The following is a 22,457-nucleotide window of genomic DNA, read 5'->3' as shown; positions in this document are numbered from 1 at the left end:
GCACATTTTATAGTACCATATTCAGATTTACTGCTGAACGCATATTAGCATGTTTTGAAGTTTCAATAGCAGCTTAGCAAATATACGCGTTTATGGCATATTTTGCAAACATTTCAAGTATAATATTCCTTTATTTGAAACGCATGCTTTTTAAATGAAATGTTGATTGAACTCAATAACATTACCGTAGTCGTTTATCGACTGTATCAATAGAAACGTTGAATAACCATACTATATATTATTTCCTTGTGCGAAGTAAAAAGAAAGTATTATAATCGCGAAAAATTTTGGGTAACGAAAATATCCATTTTGACGACTATCGAGTGCAATTTAACGATGTTTTTGGGTGACATCGGCATGTAAGAACAGAATAAAGGCTCTTTTACCCCTCCGAAAAATGTAAAACTGATTTAAAAAGAATTCTGGAGAGAATTTTTGTGTGAGTTATGCGTGATACGTACGTACGTATCACGCTTAACTCAAAAATGATGAGCAGCGTCAGAATGCTGAAATTTTGTAAGTAGGACTGCTATATCATGTAGATGTGCACCTCGTACTTCGTTTGCAATCGGCCTCACCAAAAGTACATAAATATATGCATGTATATATCCATTCTGTTACTCTGCTGAGTGAGCCCACTTTCTTTATTCTTATACGTTTGTAAATTGTGTATTTTTTTTGCTTTAAAAATAATTGAATTGTTTTGTTCTTATCTTCCGGTTAAGGTTTTTAATGCCTTTAGTAAATCTGCATGCAATATATGTACAATTATTAACAATTTAAAAGTTGTTTAAGTGTGGCTTTGCCTAAGTATTTTAACCAAGGCGGCCATGTTTGTTTACATTTGAAACTTAGCAGAATAGTGGATTTGTTGCCAATCTATAGAAACTAAGCTTCGTAACAACAAAGATAACGCCTTCATTTATTATTGCGAGTTAAATCATGCTTAATCCATTCTGGAATTTATTCGAGGAAATAAGTGTTTGAGATTTACTTCGTAATTTTTAATATAGATATTTAGAGTTTTTATGTATTTTCGCGTTGTCGCGAAGTGAGAACTGAATTAATTGAATTAGAAATACTGATTGGTCTGTGAAAACCTGTTTCTTTTTTGTTTAAAAAATATTTAGATTAAGCTTAATTTCTTTTATACAACGTTTTAGATTTATAGAATTTGAATAAAACATGTGGCAACGATAAGATAATTCTTTAGATGATATGAATTTCGTGCATTCTGAGTTATAAAATGAAAAAAAAAAAATATAACGCTGTTAAAAAAAAAAAAAAAAAAAAAAAAAAAAAACCTAGACCGAGAATGTCATTATGGTAAACAAATATAGTGAATTTTAAACAGTGAATTTATTCTATTGTGGTTTATGCGCTATCGACTAAGTATATTTAATTCAATCCAATAAATTTAAATGAAATGCAAGAAAAAATAGTTGTATGTTAATATTCCGTACAAAGAAATCATGTACACATCAGATTTTTTAGCTTTGTCATCATTTTGTAAAAAACATAATAGTAGGAATATTCGTAATTTTAATCAAATTAAGTTTTGTAAATAGCAGAAAACACTGTAAGATCTCTCTTTGCTATCATGAATATCACTAGATCAGGAATCTGGCGATTTCTCGCACAGGCCTAAAAGAATACCAGCACAAAAGAAGCGTAGAATAACCTTTTATTATTCATCAAACTCTTAACACAAATACACGCATTTTGTGCTTACAATAACACCGTCGACTTGTGGTGGAACTTATTATACAATAATTTCAAATATAAAGAGTAGTACTGGACTAACAATTTAAATTTAAGGCTCACTAGGATGACTCGACAACCTACCCGGCGATGATATGAAATAGCCAAAAAGGCGTATCAGAAACTCAACCACTCTAGTTTCAAAAACATGGCATGCTGACGGGAAAATAGTGACTGTTGATTTTTGTACCGGAGTCCCCGGGTTCAAATTCCGGAGATGGCATGGATATAAACTATTTATCCTTTTAAAGGAGGCAACGGTGCTTCATCATGTTAGGTGCCTCCATAATAAAGCGACCACCACTTGCGGCCGTAGTAGTGGCTAACGCCTATAATGTCCAGTGCCCGCCATTGTAAAAAGAGTTTCAAAAACATATATAAATATTTGTAAAAATTTAAAATATAAATGTTTGCGAGGATTAAAAAGAATTGTGACGTTAGTGTAAAATCTAACGCAATTTTTAGCTGAGCAGTTACGATAGATTACTCAATCATTTTTATGATAATCAAGATTACTTCCTGAGGAGATAAATCCTGTATTTAAAATAAGTCACACAAAATATAAAATCACGATTGTATAAAAATATTGCTTTGATATTGTTTCGTTGTAAATATTTGCCGCGAGAAAAACTTGCATTTATTTAATGAAGAAGACATAAATGTTTTTAACTCCCGCCAACTTATGTACAAAGGTAAGGGAGGCACTGTTTCCAGTCTAAAAATTCGGTAGTGAGTTTCCAATGAACAAGCACAAATTAGAATCCTTTACAATACGCTTTTACAATTTTTTATAATGATATCTCCTCGTCTGTATGTATGTGTGACAAGTTGCTCTTATAATATCAAATTTCCAAAAAATTGTATTTAAGGATTTTGCAACTCATATAAAGAGTTAATTAGATTTTGAGTAAAATCGAACAACTGGAAGTGGTACTTACTTGAAGTCGAAAAACTGTATTATAATATAAACGAAAACTTTCTAATTTTAGCATTTACGACTTTTATATCAATGGGAATAACATATTAGATTTTGGCTGTAATTGATGCACCGGAAATGAGGATTTGCTTGAAGCTCTAAGCAGATTTTCGCGAAACAAATGTATTATGATATAATCCAAAACTTCTCGCCCACCAGCGGCCGAGCGGTAAAGTCGCTGTACACTGGTAGTTCGGTCTGAGGTTTGAATCCCGGGAACGGGCTGGCTGCATGGACGTTTTCGTGGTTCTCCCCATGTGTAACGTGTATACGAGCCAGTTTCCATTAGAAAGTCCTCCACGAAGGCATCCTTCCCCTGCTAAAAATGCCCCATAGAAACCAGTAAAACTTTTTATGGGTTTCTATTGACTTTTACTGGTTTCTATTGGTCTCTGTGGGTTTTTCTTACTGGTTTCAAAATGACCCATAGAAACCAGTAAAACTTTCTACTGGTACCTATATAATTTTTGATGGTCTCTACTGAATTTTTATGGTTTCTATTGATCTCTGTGGGTTTTTCTTACTGGTATCAATTGATACCCATACAACCAACATTAATGGCAGAACTTTGTACTGGTTTATATAGGTTTATATTGACTTTTACTGGTTTTCTTACTGGTATCAATATAATAATAAATCTTCTGTTGGTTTATATGGGTTTATTCTATTTTTTTATCTGCTATCTTTTATGCTATCTTTATTTTTTACCACATTTTTACATTAAATATTTTGTGCTATTTTGTTAAAACACATATAATCATTTTTATGCATTCTTTACTTTTCATTATTATTAGTTTGATGAAGAAAATTTCAAATGTGTTTTCCATAAATTGCTTTTGAAATAGAAATAGATTTGGGAATAAGATTTATGTAATATTAAATGTACTAGTCTTGGGAGTATAAAAAGTGAATTATTTATTTGAAAAAATTACATTAAGTTGAAACCTCATATAGTGGTTATTTTCTTAAATGACCACCTCTGATAATGGAACATTTGTCAAGACAATAATTAAATAACAGGACTTAAAAATCATTCATTGTTTTGTCAGGCTACAGGAAACTGGCATTATCTGGAATTGTGGAGTTGATTGTTTTAGGAACGTTTTGCTGTATAATCAATTGACTTCGGTGTAGTAAGTTTTATGTGGGTATGAATTTTGCAGAAGTAACTGAAAGTTTTTACGAGACAATTAAAAACCAAATCTTTTCGGATCATGAGTCTTATAAGGGTACTGTTATAGCATTGCTTTCAAATATAGTTAGAGTAATATTTAAACATTATTTTCGGAAGCACTTCCACAGAGAATCCGGTTGCTCTCTGCGGATGAAAGCCCATATAAATAAATCTTCTGTACAGCCTTATACAAATGCAGTTAAAATTACTGTCGTTGCAATTAAGCGAATATAGCTACATTTGTTTACAAAAAGTTATTATTGCTAAATACTGCGCTATATAAATTTCATTTGGCATTGTAATTTCAGAAAATGCTCAGCATGAGGTACTTTTGTATTATATAATCTACTGTCAAAAACAATAGCTATCTTTTCAGTACTTTAAATTTTACTATTTAGAATTTTTATGGTTCAAAATAATATTTCTATACATTTTCTAAAGTATTCTTTCTACAATAGAAATCTAAATAACTTACACCTACAACACTGACACAAACTAATTCCAATAATGCATCGCTTTAATTAAATTTATGTTCGTTTGAGATGATATATGAAAAACCTTGTGTAATAATAAATTATTAATATATATAGGTAAATGGTATTTTTATATATTTTTTCGGGTAAAGTGCAGAATCGCATACTTATTTGTTTGGCACTTTTACAAAAGGAATTGGATTTTTGTCAATTTTCTTTTGACTTTTTAAGTGAAAATAGGTCGATGTGTACATGAATAAAGTCAAAGGAGTGCACAATGGCATTTTTGTGCAATTCTGGGATGTTTTTTTAGGTGAAAATAGGTCGATGTGCGAGTATGTGCAATACCAAGCAGTGGGCGATTCTACACTTTCACCATTTTTCTATAGGAATTTAGTTTCATTAAATTAGTTATTTAGTATAATTATGTTTATATGAGTATATTCATACTTATTCACATAGATGGAATTTTTACAGTACGAACGTTGATCTTTTTTACATCAAGAACAACTACATATAGTATAAATACCCATTATGTTATAGATTTTATTTATATAAAATCCTTGGAAGATTATATAGCACTAAATGTGAGATACGGAATAAAACATTATATGCTATGAGATATTTCCTTAATTCTCGAACTGTGCGTTAAGAATTGGTATTTGTTGAAACTTGTAAATTTTTTAAAGTTCGTTTTGTTACAATATAATTTATTGTATGTTGGGTATTATTAAGTTTATTATATGTTATCTTCATGTTTCATTTATGTTTTGAGAGATACAGGTAACATTCAAAGCATTGCAATAAGAGATCGACACAGTGTTTGTATATTATTATTTCTTCACTACATTATATTCTAGGATTCATCCTTTCTTCCACGCAAAACATCTATGTGTATGTGTGTCATAATAAGCTGCAGGGTGTTACTATCATTGGTAAGCGAGCTTTAAGGGGATAGAAAGTATGCTAAATTTGAACTCTATGTTAAGTTTCTAATTTGCAAGTCCCGTATTCTTTTTGTTTGCTTGTTAATAATGTTTCTCTTCTTGAAAATTTGGGTTTCTTCTAGTTTTGTTTTTTAATTTGATTTAGTGCATTGTAGGTAACTTAAAATTTAAGCAGATGCTAGAAAGTACCATCCTTTGGCAATACCTTTCTCATTAGGTATCAAATTGTTAAACAAGCTGATGTAATTAAATACAATTGTTTAATTTCCCAATTAAAGAACTGAAATACAAATGAAACAAATACAAATGAACTGAACTTCTGTTTATGGGTTTTTGTTTACTGTTTTGTGCAGCGATTTTTCCAAGAGGTACCTTTATTGGTCTGTGGATTTTTGTGTAGTGGTTTTTACAGGATTTGGCGTATGGGTGCCTGTATAGGTGTACATGCTTTTGTTTACTGGTTTTTACAAGGCATAGACCTACGGAATATCCATTTTTAATGGAAATTTGGCCAATGGATATGCATATAAAGTTCTGATTTTTGGCTATGGGTTTTTACTGGGATTTTGTTTATAGTGCCTACAGTTTTACAGGTTTCTACAGAGATTTGGCCTACCCGTATCCGTACAGTCGTAAGGGGGTTTTGTTTAAAGGTTTTTATGGGTATTTGGACTACAGGTACCCTTACAGCCGTGCAGGTTTCTTTCTATGGGTTTTTACGGGTATTTGGCCTATGGGTACCGTACAACCGTACGGGTTTCTTTTTATGGGTTTTTACGGGTATTTGGCCTACGGGTACCCGTACAAATGTACGGGTTTCTTTTTATGGGTTTTTACGGGTATTTGGCCTACGGGTACCCGTACAACCGTACGGGTTTCTTTCTATGGGTTTTTACGGGGACTTGGCCTACGGGTACCCGTACAGTTGTACGGGTTTCTGTCTGTGGGTTTTTACGGGGATTTGGTCTACGGGTACCCGCAGAGCTGTACGGGTACCCGCAGGCCAATTCCCCGTAAAAAAATTTTTATGGGTTTCTATGGGGCATTTTTAGCAGGGTCGTGTGCTTTACCATAATTAAATACACCAAAACTTCTCACCTTTGGTATTTAAAACTCATACGTGCATACGCGACGCAAATATAATCATGATTGAAAACAAAATACTTAATTATGACTATATATGATAACCCTGCAATGATAATTTACTTAAAATACTTCCCAGACATTCATAAAAATATACAGAATAACTGTAATAGGAGCTTAATCTAAATAATACAGCACATACTAAGGTTATTTCTGTTATATCTAGGCAAAATATTTATCTGCATCATGTAGTAAAAAAATAACTTTTATAACAGCTTACAATTTCATAACAGCATACAGTTTCATAACATTTTATAACAGCATAGAGTTTCATTTACAAATCACCAAAATTTATGTAATGCTGTCATATTACCAAAAATGCATTTATTATTTTCTTATACAAGATGATGGGACAAGAGCACATAGCAAATCGAAACCACATGTATTTCTGTAGTTATTACTGATTCCGGAACGCGCGACAGTCACTATTCAACTATAATTACAAAGCATTACTTACTGATACCTAAATATTGTGATATTTAGCGGTATATGTGAAGATCAGAATGAATTCAGATTTGTTCATATTATGAAAATAAGATCGAAGAAAAAATACCATAGAAAAAAATTAAATTATGGTATTCATTTTAAAGTGTTTATGTATATACGGCAGTGTATTATGCAGTATATATGGCCTTTTAAACTGTATATAACAAACATTTAATATTCGTTGATTAAAAACCCTTAAATAATGTGTTATTCAACTGGCAAATAAAGTACAATTTTTACGAAAAAAGACACAAATTGGTAAATATCTGATTAATATTACAGGAATAAATTAAATATTACAGGTAATAATGTCATTCTCTACCGCATACTCCGCCGCTGAATTTTTTTATGCTCGAATACTTTTAAAATTGTAGTTAACATTTGTAATTAAAATAATTAAAATAAATAATAATTAAAATTCATTTGCTTTTAAACAGCTATAATTACACTTATTTAATGAAATGTTTTGTTACAGCCCAAGAGCATTACATCCCATAGTGCGGAAGGAAAAATTTTATTAAGTGATATTGTTACGAAACTCACAGCTGCGGTAAGATATCTTCCCCGCAAAGCGGGGTTAGGGTTGCCAGAAAATGGCAGGGAATTGCCACTGTTTTCTCCAAATGTGGTAACCCTGCCATTTTATGCCATTTTCTGGAAACCTAAGTCCCGCTTTGCGAGAAAGCTCTCTAACGGTAGCTGGGCATTTCGCAACACTGCCTCCTCTCAAGGACTTCACGTCCGAGGCAGTATAATCCTTGGTCAGAAGCCAAACACAATGCAAACAAGAGATAGCAAAACAAACAAATAAGGTAAATACAGACTAAAAAACGAACTATTTACAGTATTTACATGTTATATACACAAATTAACCACATAACAGTTTTAAATTATACAAATTAAGCACATAACAGTTTTAAATTATACAAATTAAAGTTGAGAATGAATTTTAGTTTCAGACTTTTCATCAAGTTATACACTAGTTAAATTACTTTTTCACTGCAATTATCAGAAGAATTTCTGTGTTGCATATCACAGTCTGAAGATCCAGTCTTTTCAGATTTTTCATCCACAGGAAGATCTGAAACACTTTTCTCACCATTCTATATCTCATTCGCATCATGTGTACAGTTCACCTCGGTATTTTTAGCAGATGTTATACGCTGATTTTCTTCTCTTTCCTGGGAACCAATTCCAAATTTTGCGCAGAGTAATGAATAGAATCAGAGTCTTTATAAGCAGAAGCATCCTAGTTTTGATTTAAGTTTGTGTCTATACACCTTGTATTATTAGCAGATACACGCTTAGTTTGTGAAGTGGGTGTATTTTCTTGCAATACTGGATCACTCTGCTTAAGCTGTACAATCAGATTCTCCCATTCTTTCACCACATGAATTTTTGGATGGTTCAATACTTGCTAACTGCGACTTCGTAACTTCACTATCAGCGTGGTTACGGTTTCCAGAAAATGGCAGGGTTGCCAGATTTGGGGCGAAGTAAGCCAAATTGGAGCAATTTTATGAACGTAATTTGAATTTGTTGAATGAACGTAATTTGATGAATTTTCTATGAACGTTGATTTTCTATGAACGTAATTTGGATTCAAGACGTTATTTGGAGCAATTCTATGAACTCAACAGTCACATTTTCAGTTTCTTCCATTTCTATTTCAGGGACTTTAGAATCAGGCACTAAACTTTATTTCCATGAATTATTTCTTCACCTTTCTCAGCTGCTTCACTGGCCAAATTTTTTATTTCTTCAACTTTACAAACAATATTATCACTTTCTTCCATTTCTTCTTCAAGCAACTGAGAATAAAAAACTTCTTTCCCGTCTTTCATAACTTCATCGCTTCGTTCTCTTTGTTAAATCTCGTTCAATGTTTCATCCTTCATTTCTTGATTTTTCTCAGACACTTCATCAGCTACTTCCTTCATTTCTTCATCCTTTGAGTTTTCAGTTGCCATTACTGTCATTTCTACATCTTCAATTTTGGCTTCAGTTTTCTCTCCAAACTCCAGTATGTCGCTTCTAATCTTGATTTGCTAAACTTCCATCCGATGGAGTTGCTCTTGCAGCTTTTCTTCACTGGCTTTTATTCCTTCTTGACACGATTTTATTTCGTTCTCTAACGTTTCTGGTTAAACTTTGATCTCAACCTTCATCTCTTCCTGTCCGACTTTTATCTCTTCCAGTCCGGCTTTTACAGCTGCTGCTAACAAGTCCATCAAAGCTCTCAGTTCCTCCGCCATGGATTTTACCTGTAGGCGAGTCACTGGATTCCCTCACAAAACCCACTTTTCACACCAGTTTTTGCGCTCTACGGGTTCGTGGATTTGATAATAATACTTGATGAAATAGATAATAATACTTGATGAAAAATCAAAACACAGTTTATTTGCAATAAATTTCCAAAGATACGTGTACAGTCGTTGAAATCAAAACTACGATAAACACGCTGAAACAATGAGCAACACAGCCTTCAGGCAATAGACAGCTTCATGGCAAAGCGGTAAGTACAGCTCCCGACTCAGTCGATCGCTCTCAAAATTCTCTAAACTCAAGTCACTACTACACCGCTGCATTCAAGATACTGCTCTCTCCGCTTACAAGCAGGCTATGTATAGTAACGTTCGAGAACGTTCAGGAAGAAAACTGCTAAGAATGCAATCTAGAATGCTATAGCTAATGGCATGTTGCCCATTTTATCGCCAAGTGGCCTACTTCGCACCAAATCTGGCAACCCTGGCATTTTCCGGAATCTCTAACCACGCTTTGCGTGGAAGCTACCTTACCGCTGCTGGGCAGTTTTCATAATTATAATTTTTCATAATTTTCATAATATTTAAGTTTTCATAATTACAATTAACGAAAATATACGATATCGATATGATGTCATTTCCGGTATAGAAACTATCTTAAAGCAACTTTCTTTAAAACAACAAGTCTGTATGTTTTTGACATCATTTGCTGTTTGACATGAAATATCCAACAGAAAAAAAATTAAGAAATAGCGTGGTCTGGAACAAACCTCCTCCGTACGTCTCGTGTAATAAAAAGGAAACCATGAAACGCGACGGTACCACATCACAACTTATCATGGCCGCTGCCATAGCTAAGCTTCTTGTTGGTTTTATTTACAATCTAAACTGTGTTGTCTGCTTGTTAGTTAGCTTTCATCATTGAATATTTTTAAGCCTTTTGTTCTAATTTCATTATTTATAAATGATTTTATACTTAGTGGATAGAAAAGATTCAAATATTGCAAATAACTGTTTGAAATTCAATAAATTCTAGGTACGTAAAAATGTATAAATGGTAACTCTACGACATGGTAAAACCAGTGCTGTTTGAACGGTATTTTACGCAAATTATGCCTAAAGACACTTTTCTGAACATTCGGACTTTATTTGCTCTGAGATATCTGCTCTTAGAGTCAATACAATTTTTTTTTAACAATATGCTTCACAGTCTTACCCGTAAGCTGTATGGCGGCCATGATAAGTTGTGACGTCACATTGCTGACTTTTCCTAGTTTTTATTTATGTGACGTTATGCTTACTCCATTTACTCTAACCTCCTTGGTCTCTCGCATCATTGTCAGTAAAGAAGCAAGAGGAAAACAACTTTTCTGTTCCAGAACCCGTAAAATTATACTACTTATATATTTATTTAGATATATGGATAGCACGTTACTAATTAACGTGGTTGATTCTGTAAAATGATAAAATGGGAGAAAATTCTCATTTATAAAGTAAGGTTTTATAATATTCATGTTTGGATTACATTATTGGGCAATTATTTCTCGAGTGATACGAAATTCAAATCGATGAACGTAATGCATGTTATACTCCTTTTGCATTTTTCTAGATTATCCTATTTAAATTTACGCAGTTAATACATACCCTAGCGAAAGAAAATCAATAGTTTTGTCTTATTATGAAGGGCAGTGTTCATATTAGGTATACATATTTTTAGTAGACCTTAAAAAAGACTGCATAATTTAATCATATCCTTCAGTAACTCACTTGACTTGAGGCCAGTAAGCTAAGCATCTGTAAACATAGAAGCAGAAGAAAAAAGAAACATGATTTCTTATTACATTAAATGCATCACTTTTAAAATACTCTGAAGAAGGATTATGTTCATATTCTCAATTTAAAGAAAACTAGGTTAAGTAGAACGATTAAATATTAAGCAAATTCTCCTCTTCAATATTTATCATGCCTTGAAGCAATGCAATTATGGCTGAAAAAAAGTACCTTTTCGTGTGTTTTCCTGAAGCTACTTTTTATGGCATAAGCATTGAAACTGTACTTGTTTTTTATCATTACTCTGGCTATTAAGATAGCCTAAATTTATATTTAGTAATGCTATAGGCCTTGGGTTTCATGTGGCATTTTTTTTACTTGTCCATTGTTTAGTTTTCAAACACTATATTTCGCTGTTGTAACATTATTTTCACTATAGTAATAAAATGCAATTCCGAGTATTTTTATCAATAGATAATGTCTGTAATAACGAAACGAACGTGAAAGTAAAAATCTCCCGTCATCGGTATCCGATTTTGAACTCAGAATAAATAATTCGAGAAATACGAGTCAGACAACTCACAAACATTTAAATATAAACTGAGTATATATAGTGATTTCTAACAGAAAGTTTCACTTATATTTCTAAACATAATTGAAATTTTCTACATTTTCCGCAAATGATAGTTATTTGGCTTTAGAAACAACAAGTCTGAGGTCCCCTTTTATAAGGTATTTTCTACCATCTTCCAGCATTCTTCGTGATATAACGATAGCATCCTCAGTGCCTATTGGAGAGTCCAGTTTCGAGTAAACGCTAGGAAACTGCACATTTTTCGTGTACTCCTGCTTTAAAAACATGTCTCTACTGTGGCTCTAAAGGTGGTGGATAATAATTCGACACCACCAGGATTTGGAGATTGGGTCCTGTCATTCCCAGTCATCCTTTAAAAGGGGGAAGTATATAACGTATTTTCTCCCTCCTTCCAGCATGTCTTCGTGGTGTAACGGTAGCATACTCGGCGCGTCTTCGAGAGGTCCACGTTCGAGTCCCGGGGAAGGCGATGCACACTTTTCATGTCTCTTGCATCAAACTATTCTAATGGCTCTCACTTTTACATTTCGTGAGTAGTATTTTCTGCTATGAATAGAATTACCTTGGAAAGAAGTGATATATAGCGTTCAAGATAGATTTCTGAGCTCATTCTCTGGAAACCTGATTTCTGTCGTTTTAAATATTTTAGTGTATATATTTGGACGTAGTAGCTGGAATGACTGTAAAGCTTTACTTTAAAAAGTGTGAATAGCTCATCTTGAATCCTAAGTTTTCAACGGTCACATCAATCTTTTAAATATACCTCTATCCTATTCTTTAATTGACGTAAGAGAAATGTCTGGAGAAAAGACTACGAATTCCGTAATGCATTATAAATTACCCTATGCTAATTGTTACGTATATACGTATATATATATATATATATATTACGTATATATATAACCATTAAGATGAAACTTTTAAAAATTACAAAACTAACTTCTAAACCTTATTTGATGACTATTAGTAATAACTTCTACAAATTTTATTAAAATATTACCTGAAAAATTTTACAGTAGCCGAATGAGAATTTTCTCGCTAGAAAATTTCCTCTAAAAACGGTGTCAAATAACAAGAACACAAAAGATATTATGCTGCTTAATAATTTAATTATCAGAATATCATATCGTATTTAATTTTTTTACAGTTGTGATCTGTGTTCCTCACACGTCTACCGCTTTTGGGTTAAAAAAGATAATCTGTGGCAATTTACTGAACTCGGAGATCCGGATCATTGTATTTTCTATTGTAAATTTACAGTTTTGACTTCAAAAACACAATGCTTCTAATTATGCAGTATGGCAAATATTAAGTGGTAAATAAAGCAGTAATAAAAAATTTCATTTGAAACCTTCATCTGAATTTATATTTACTTTACTTGAAATCTAAGACAGCGAGGTAAGTCGCTGGCGATTTACACAGAACCTGATTTTCGTAACTAAATTCAATAACTAAATTTAAAAAATAAATTTTAAAATACGATGCAGAAATTTGTGTATGTAAACCCACGCTCATTCAGAAAAACAGATTTTTATGTATGAAGGAACTAAAGACTACATCGTAACCAGTTATACGATTTTGGGGGGAAATGAGATATTCGTTTTGGTTTGAAAGTATACATGAAACGCCACTTCATGTATACTTTATGCACTGAACATAATTCTATTACTTCTTTCATTTTGTATCTTCTTAACTACTTTATCCTTTTTATTGCATCTTTTATACGGTATTTTTTGTATTGTATACTTTAAAGTGTATTTTAATATTGTATCTTTATAATGTATAATATATTGCAACATTTTGTGCAGAACGAAGATATATGTCAACTTGTGAAACGTACTTGTAGAGTCACAGAAGTGTTGTTGGTTACTAGCTTGATGCTCAGTGTTGTCAATACTCGCTGTTTTTCTAATTACTTCGACTTAAAAGCGCCACTCCAGTTTGTTTTCCTCTGCGCTATACCAACATACAGCTCCCTCTTGGATCAGCAGCTGCGCACTTCAAGAATGAACAATTTAGTTACATGGCAGTAATGACGTAGTAAGCTATACGAGGCCTTGGGGATACGCTTTTGGAAAGCAAAGTAAATTAGAACCCTTAACGTGGCATAACTGGCTCATAAACACATTTTCCAAATAGATCAGTAATTTGGAAAGAACAGATTTGTAGCGATCTCTACAGCAACTCAATGCTCGCAAATTTGAACGAGTTGGAAATTTTGGTGGTAGAGAATTAGACTCACACAGTCCCAAGATCGAATCCCCAAGGTCATTACAATCTTCTCAATGTGAAATTCGTGTGCTGTAGCACTTCTTATTGTTCCTAATAGATGGCGATACGAGCAAACAACTATTCATTCGAAGCCACCGTCTCTCACATCATGTAGTTGCTACAGCTTTATTGATATCAATTAGAACAATAAAAAAGTAAATAAATAAACAAAATCTAGACGCCCAACGAGACTTTTTTTAACGTTTTGCGTGTTACCGTTGTAGAGACATTAGGTTAATTGGAAGCAGGGGAGATGAAAAATGAGCGACACTTTCACAGGGAATCGAGCCACGGACCTCTGGAATACACGCTCAGCGTGCGGACCACTACACGACGAAGACACGCTAATTAGGCGGGAGAAATACCTTATATACTCCCCTTTTAAAAGGCGACTGTGGTTTTTAGAGGACCCAAACGTTAAATCCTGGTTGTGGAGAATCATCATCCACCACCCTTTTAGTTTGGGCACCACTGCAGAGGCATTAGGTATTTTTGGAAGCAGGAAAGATGAAAAATGAACAACTTCTTCGCCGAGAATCGAACCATGGACCTCTGGAATACGCGCCCAGCGTGCAAATCCACACCACGAAGGCACGCTAAGAAGGGGGGGGAGAAATACCTTATAGCGTTATTTATTAAATATCTTTTGTTTTTCGCACATATACCATAAAATTAAATTCAAAAGCAATATCACAACTTATTTAAAAAAAGCATATCTATAAAATTTCCGAATTAGTCTCGCAATCTCGTACAATGTTTCCATTTCTCACTTTGAAATCGTTGAGTTTGTTAATCAAAAATTCGTTAAAGTTACACAAATATAAAATAGGAAATAAATCAAATTCCAAATTCCAACCAAATATGGGCCTCCAGATGCCCATATTCGAGTGGAGGACTATGTTATTCAATATTTTACGTCTCTAGGTACCGTTGTTGTTTCACAATTCGCGAAACATACATACATTCATGCAGATGCTTCATTACATAATTTCGTTAAATATAATGCAGAGCGATAATATTTGGTGGCAAGAATTTGAAAAGTGAAACGCCGTTAAACGTGTATCTCGGTAATTTGGGGAGATATTGCCAAGCTGACAACGGTTTGGGCGGCGAGCAATCGCCAAAAGGTCTCCAAATTTGGCAAGCATTTGTCGACAAAATTTTGTCCGGTCCCTGTATCACCGTAATAAGTATCGTAATTGAATAAATATAATTGAACACTATGTTAGCTGTAACCGTAATTAGACCCTTGTCTTGCTTTACAGTAATTTCGAGATGCAGAATGTACTAGAAATATCTCATGGACGGTTGAAAAATATTTAAGATCGAAGAGAGAGTATCTGCTTTTAGTTGTTTAGTTAGCAGTTGTTGTTACTGTTGCGAGTTCAGAGTGAGATCCGATTAGATTTCTCTTTAGATGTACTTTGCATTGTTTTGTGTTTAACATTCTTAGTAGTTTCAAGTGTAACTACTGATTATACTGTGTGACACTGTTAACACTTGTACTAATACTTCTGTGGAAAATTCCAGAGTTCTCAAATATTTCTTTTGTTTGTACGTACCTTTTGCAGATGAATTTGTTTGATAAAATATTTAGCTATTTGGCTGATATTTATATTTCAGCTAATGACCGTGTCACAGTAATTGGGTAACATTTTCGTTGACTGAAAACGTAAACTGACATGTATATATTTTGAACATCTATCAATTAAATGCAATAAATGTAACCATCCTTTGACGAAATGATGAAGAAGACAGTGCGCATTTGAACTTAGTATCTTCTGTCTTTTGAATTTTGGACTTAAATTTCATTTAATTAATGTTCATTTTCTAAACATGTCTAATGGGATTCCTTGTTTTGAGACTGAATTACTTCGTAACTAATTTCACCTGACAAATATTTTACTTAAAATTTTATCTTTTGTATCCTGTTTCTACTCATAGGAATACTATCTTCAAGCTGGGATATTATTTGCATTAGATTAACAACAATAACGCCACCATATCTTAACACACTTGATTAGTAGGATAAATAATCTACTAGTTTCTTCATTTGCAGAGTGAATTTAAATAAGAAATAGGAACGTATCTTAAATTCATAAACAGTGCCCCAAAATTATTTACATTTAGATAAAACAGCATCTAAATATAATATGCATATACACACATATATCTAATATAATATGCATCTACAGTAATTTAACACTTTTCCATTAACTAATTACTGAAAATTGTAATCAATTCACAGCATTTATTACTATGATTTCTCAACTTGCTTTTTCTGAAACATCGTCTGCTTAGAAAAGATATTTTATTCAAATTTGCTTTGTTTCCGGAAACAACTGCTGAAGTGGATTCAAAAGCAGGGCACATAATAGTAACAAAAGTTTCTTCTAAAGCTGGAAAAATAACGGAGACGTTTGAAATATTGTGTAAAGCCTATGGGGATTACACAATTCTAATCTGCTAAAGCAGTTGTGGCAAATAAAAGTATCAAATTCTAGCCTATACTCTTTATTCACCAGATATGACATTTGTATACTGTAGCAACCAAGTACTTTATCTTCCCTAGAATGGAGTCTCACCTTAAGTTGTCATTATTTTAAGAGTATGAAAATATTCAGTTAATCGTAACCAGAGACTTGAACAACATACTCAAAGGTGAATTTTCTGACGAAATCTAGCAGCGGTATGAAATGCCAAGCATTGTATCGACTTACAAGGATTGTGTACTGAAGGCTGAGATATAAGAACATTGTTTTGATCATTTTTAAACATTTAGTCTTAAAGCATTATAGGCACAATGTGTATTAAACCAATTAACGGTGTAATTTTTGTAACTGATATTTTATTTGCATTTCCCTTGTCGAGATATTAGGTATTATTTTAAAGCAGGGGAGAGGAAAAATGAGTAATGCCCTCCCCGGGACTCGAACCACGGATCTCTCGGAACGCGTCGAGCGTCCTGACCACTACACCACGAAGGCATGCTAAGAAGGCGGGAGAAATAACTCATATACTCCTCCTTTTAAGGGGTAACTGGGGATAAGGGGACCGAATCGCCAAATCCTGGTGGTGAAGAATCATCATTCACCACCTTTTAGTTCGGGGGACTCTGTAGAGGTATTAGGTTGTTTCCTAGCAGGAGAGGTGAAAAATGAGAAATGCCCTCGCCGGGACTCGAACCACGGACCACTCGAATGCGCGTACAACGTGCTACTAAGATGGCGGGAGAAAATACCTTAAACCTTTCCTGCTCAGAGTCTTTTGACTAGTAGTGTGCGATTCCATGCACTTAATCAATAGTTCTACCGCAGAAAATGGTTTAATATTTTCTTCGATTTTACTGAAATAATTTCTTTTTCCAAATAATTTCTTTATACATATGTACATAAAGAATATGCATGTATACATGCTTATATACTAAAAAGGTCAGATATCAATAATTGTTGGTGATTTATTGAATAGGGATAATAACCCTTTGAAAAGTCCTTTGCATGGAATTAGAAATAATAAATTATATTTTTATATTATTTAAAAAGATTTTTTTCTGTTTAATTAAATGACACTAATTACTGAGCTTTATAATTGTTTCATTTTCCAAGGGGATAATATAAGATAGTTCTTAATTCTTTTTAAACGCCCTTTTTTTCATTTTCTTTTTCTTAACTAAAAAAAAAAAATGCTTCTTGTTTGTGTTTTGCTTCCTTCTACATATTATAATTTTTTTGAGATATTGAGATTTAGTGTAAATCTAATCGGAATCATGTGTAGTGAAATACATATTTTAAATCAGGACTTTTCTCTATTATTCTTGTGGATCTCTTCTTCTGCATTGGTAAGCGCACAAAAGAGAAAATTAAAAAAGAAGAATTTTGAAGTATATCATCTTCTTGGGAAAACTCTACACAAATGGCGATTCCTCTTGCTTGATCTGTGTACATATTATTCCCTTTGGAATTGCCGTCAGAGCGGACAACACACTACAGCCTATGAGGAACATTACTGAACAGCCGCATGCGATTCCTCAAACGAAAATACTAATACGAGACTTTGTAACAACTTTTCGCTTTTCTCACTGAGTGTCATGATGATGTAAGTGACAACACTTCCGGCTAGCAGTTGGAAGATCCAGACTTTGAATCCCAACGAGTGCAAAGCTCTTTCTTCGGTTTTCTGCTTTATAAAATCCTAAATTGTCTTCAAATTGCGCTCCAATGAAAATGGGGTGGATGAGAATCCATCCCCACATGAATTTAGTCAATGATTATGCTCCCTTCTGAATCTCTCTTTAAATGGGAGAAGGTACGGTATTTTCGCATTCCCACAATACGCGTTTTCGTAGTGTAAGTGATAGCACGTCGGGGTAATATTCATAAGAGCGCAAATGTCGGCGACCCGCGTGACCGATTTTTTGTGTTTCTTGTTTCAAAAATGCGCAATAAACTCTATAACTTTAATGTACATAAATGAACAAAATTCTGGAGATGAAATCCTGTATTTTGCCAATTTTTCAAAAGAATATGACTTTGAATGTAAATGCACATTTCGGAAATTTTACCTTATTAATAGAAAAGTTACAGAATTATGGAAACACTGCATGTTTGCTGTATTTAGTGACTTTGAAATCTGACTTTAAAATCGATTGCAAAAATATTGGGAACGAAACATACAAAATTGCGTTATCATAATTGAGTAATAGTATCTCACTATCATCACAAAATAGAAACATAATTTATAGTCGTAGAAATGAAGCGGAAGGCTCATTAAATAAAAAAAAAAATCTGATGTGGACATCACATGCGTTCCTCGTACGGCCTATTAAATTATTCACATTTTTTACTGCATTTCATCATTTAAACTTTTATTTCCCCGAATTTCGTTAGAGGTATATTTCTCATTCAGTCAGTTCAGGGCTCACTTCGCGGCAAGGAAAAAATACATAAAAACTCAAAACATCTTCAGTAAAAATTGTAAAATACAGAAAAACCTAAAACAAAACACTGAGTTAAAAACATCATTTTTTACAATTAAAATTAGAGCTTAAATTAATTAAAACTAGGAATAAAGACAGATTTTTCGGTGCCCAAAGTGCTTGGCCCCACTCGGCATAAAGACACTGAAGTTAGTGCAGAAACTGACATAATTGACTACATTACCAAGTTTAGGTAAATTAATGGCAGAATCGTTAGGCTTAGCGGAACTTAAACAGCTTTTAATTTTTAATTAAATTCTACAACTATTGTATGCAGATTAAATAAATTAATAAAAGCTTTAACCGAAACATAAGCACAATATAGCTCAATCATATTTAATGCAAAAAATTTCCAATTTACCAACACTTAAGAATAAAAGACTGAGCTCAGACTGGGAAACAGTGAGCAGTCCATACACAAAATCTCAACATTCTGAAGCTATTCTTTTAAGATAGGCGAGATACACACATACGTACGTACAGACATCCCGAGAAAAATCTGTTCTGAATCCATTTTAAATCCATTTTATAATTAGCTTTGGGAGAAAGAGTCATTTATTTTGTCCTTGTGTACAGATATCACTCAAAAATATCGTTAAATGGCATTCGATAGCGGTCAAAATGGATATTGTCCATATTGTCCTTGAAATATGGCACCCGAAAATTTTCACGATTACAATACGTCCTTTACTTCGTACAAGGAAGTAAAAATTAAAGTATGCTGCCTTTTACATTGATTTTACTGGTCTTACTAGGTTTTACGAAAATTACTTAGGGATATCCTCTGTATCGGTCTTTGAATGTTTGCAAAATATTAGATACTGTAAACTTCCATTTGATTTTTGGAATGATAATAATATAGATAAATACTAAACATTGTTTATAGCTTTCGTATTCTTAAAACTAGATGCTATTTTTAATACTTAGCTTTAAAACTATTTTACATTCGTGAATGATAAAGATTAGTAAATCAAATGCTCGTTGGAATTTATAATATATTCTTGATAAGTAAATATACATGAAATTGATTCACTAAAGAGTTATCATTCAATTTCTGCTATTATAAATATAGTAGTGATAATTTTGAAATTACATATAGGAACAAAATATCGAGGTACCAATGTTATAAACTATTAAATAACGATAAATCAGCATTCACATTCAATGCTCAGTGCATAAATATTGACATTATCACATATTCCCGGTAGCGGAATATTATTAAACTGAGATGTTATTGAAATCGAATTCTGTATTACTCACATATGTCTTAAAATTCTGATACAGCTAGTGACAATTCGATGCGCATATATTGTAATCTAATGTATATAAAGAAAGGGAATTCAATAGACTAACAACTAAGGTACTATAGAGATATGACAGATATGGATATGATGAAGCATCGCATATAATAAATATTTTCACTTCAACTAAGAAAATATTTTATCAAATACTTATAACTGCCGATGGTTACTCACAGCCACCAAACTGTGGCAAAACAATGGTAAATATTTGTTGCAACTATTAGGTGGCTGGGAGCAGCTAAATATTTAATACAAAAAAAGTAAAATGTCTATTATTGCACTATAATATATTACATTATTAATAAATATATTTTTATATCATTTATGATTTCATTTTATTTCAAGTTTAGTATTTTCTGATTCAGCAAAATTTAGACAAAGAAGAGCGATTTCTCTTACAGGTGTAAAATCGTCAGTGTAATATTTTTCCACAAAATTCCAAAAATGCGTTAAACTTACATTTTGCGATACAAAAATGAATTTGATATATAAAAGATCTGAAATTTTCAGACTTTATATTGCGCCAGAGCATATCTTTAGGATTTCCGACACACAGACTCGCGTGCTGGAGATAAAATGTTGTTGAGTTTGTTAATCAAAAATTCGTTAAAGGTTCACAAAATATGAAATAGATAATAAAACAAATTCCAATTTAGGGCTTCCAGATGCCAATACTCGGGTGGAAGACTACGTTATTCAAAATTTGATAGCTCTAGGTACCGTTGTTTTATCACAATGCTAGAAACATACCTGGATTTATGAAGGTTTTTCATTATTTAATTTATTTAAATAAAATGAAGGGCCCTAACAATTGGTGGCAACAATTTTAAAAGTTGATACGCTGTTTATAGTGATTCGACGCAAAATGCCAAAACGAAATTAATATCTTTTCTGGTTTAACTCCCCTTTAAGCTAAAAATACTTTAGCTTTCGATCTTAAACTAAAAATGATATTTTATACAGTATTTGTTGCCCTAATAAATCGTTCTTAGTCAGCCGTAGTACACTTTTTTTTCTTTCTGGGTCCGAACTGTGGCCGAGCGGTAAAATTGCTGAATATAGATAGTTCCGATCTAATTCTTTAAAATCGCTGAATACAAGTAGTTTCGATACAGGGTTCAACTCCAGGCGAACGGACTGCCTTGCATGGTCAGTTTTCGAGGTCCCCCCCCATGTAATGCGTATACGAGCGAGTTTTCCTTGGAAAGTCCTCCACGAGGGCATCCCTCCCCTTAGGCAAATATCCCAGTATACTTTGCCATAATCAAATAAGAGAGATTTAAGTTCATTTTAATGTTTCTCCTTTCCGGCGAAGTGGCATTGAGGTTGATTGAATTAATCATCTTTTATACTCTTTGTTCTTTAAATTTCATTGATTTTTTTTAAATTAGGTTATTACTTGCTTGAAGTATTTTAGTTTTAACATTTACTAGCTTATTTTTCCGTATCTACATTTATAGAATTTTATGAAATTTATTTCTTATGCATTTGAATTTTTAGTCTTTGTGAAAAATTGGTTCTAAATGTCTTATTTTATATCTTTAGTAATAATTTTTCAGCAGCTTAATACGCGAAAGTATTAGGCATGATTATATTATGTTTTATTTTTTCAAAAACAGATATATATATATATAGTGCATTTTTTGCTTTAAAAATGATTAAATTATGGGGTTTTTATGTTCCGGTTAATTTTTTATGCCTTTATTAATCTGCATGGAATAGTTGTAGCATTATCAACGATTTCAAGGTTGTTTAAGTGCGGCTATGGCTAATGGAGCAGCCATATTTGTTAGTCATTTGAAACTTAGTGCAATAGTGAACTAAGTCAATTTCTACACCTTCAGTGTCTTTTTGCCGAGTGGAACCAAAAGTAAACTTTCAGTTCTGTGCACCGAAACATCTGCCTTCTTGTACGCTAGATGAATGGCTTGTTTTTGCATAGAAACTCTAATTTTAATTGTAAATATTTTTTTTAATTGTTTTAACTGTATTTGGTGTTTTAGTTTTTCCACATATTTCAATTTTTAATGAAGATATTTTGAGTTTTTATGTATTTTCCCTTGCTGTGAAGTGAGAACTGAATTAATTGAATGAGAAATATATCTCCAAATAAATTTTAGGAAATAGGTTAAAATGAAATGCAGCAAAAATATGTATAATTTATGGAATAGACCGTACAAGGAAGTCATATGGCGTCCACATCAATTTTTTTTTAATTCTTATCAAAGGCCCGTAAAACTTCGACTTGATTTTTCTCAAGTTGTATTTGTAGTCAATGGCTAAAGCGAAGATCAATACATTCTGATCCACTAAAAACATTT

General features: G+C 32.8%; 1 protein-coding gene across 2 annotated transcripts in view; it reads right to left on the bottom strand.

Annotated features, from left to right (window-relative positions):
- The window catches only part of LOC118197677 (cell adhesion molecule Dscam1-like), a 952,054-nt gene that overhangs the window by 308,939 nt on the left and 620,658 nt on the right, over positions 1–22,457 (bottom strand). The gene's annotated exons all lie outside the window — the stretch shown is intronic.

The sequence above is a fragment of the Stegodyphus dumicola genome, chromosome 9 (genome assembly GCF_044657685.1).
Source record: "Stegodyphus dumicola isolate Sdum_Otavi_A_Nest chromosome 9, ASM4465768v1".
NCBI lineage: Eukaryota > Metazoa > Arthropoda > Arachnida > Araneae > Eresidae > Stegodyphus > Stegodyphus dumicola.
This window is presented reverse-complemented; position numbering and strand designations above follow the sequence as displayed.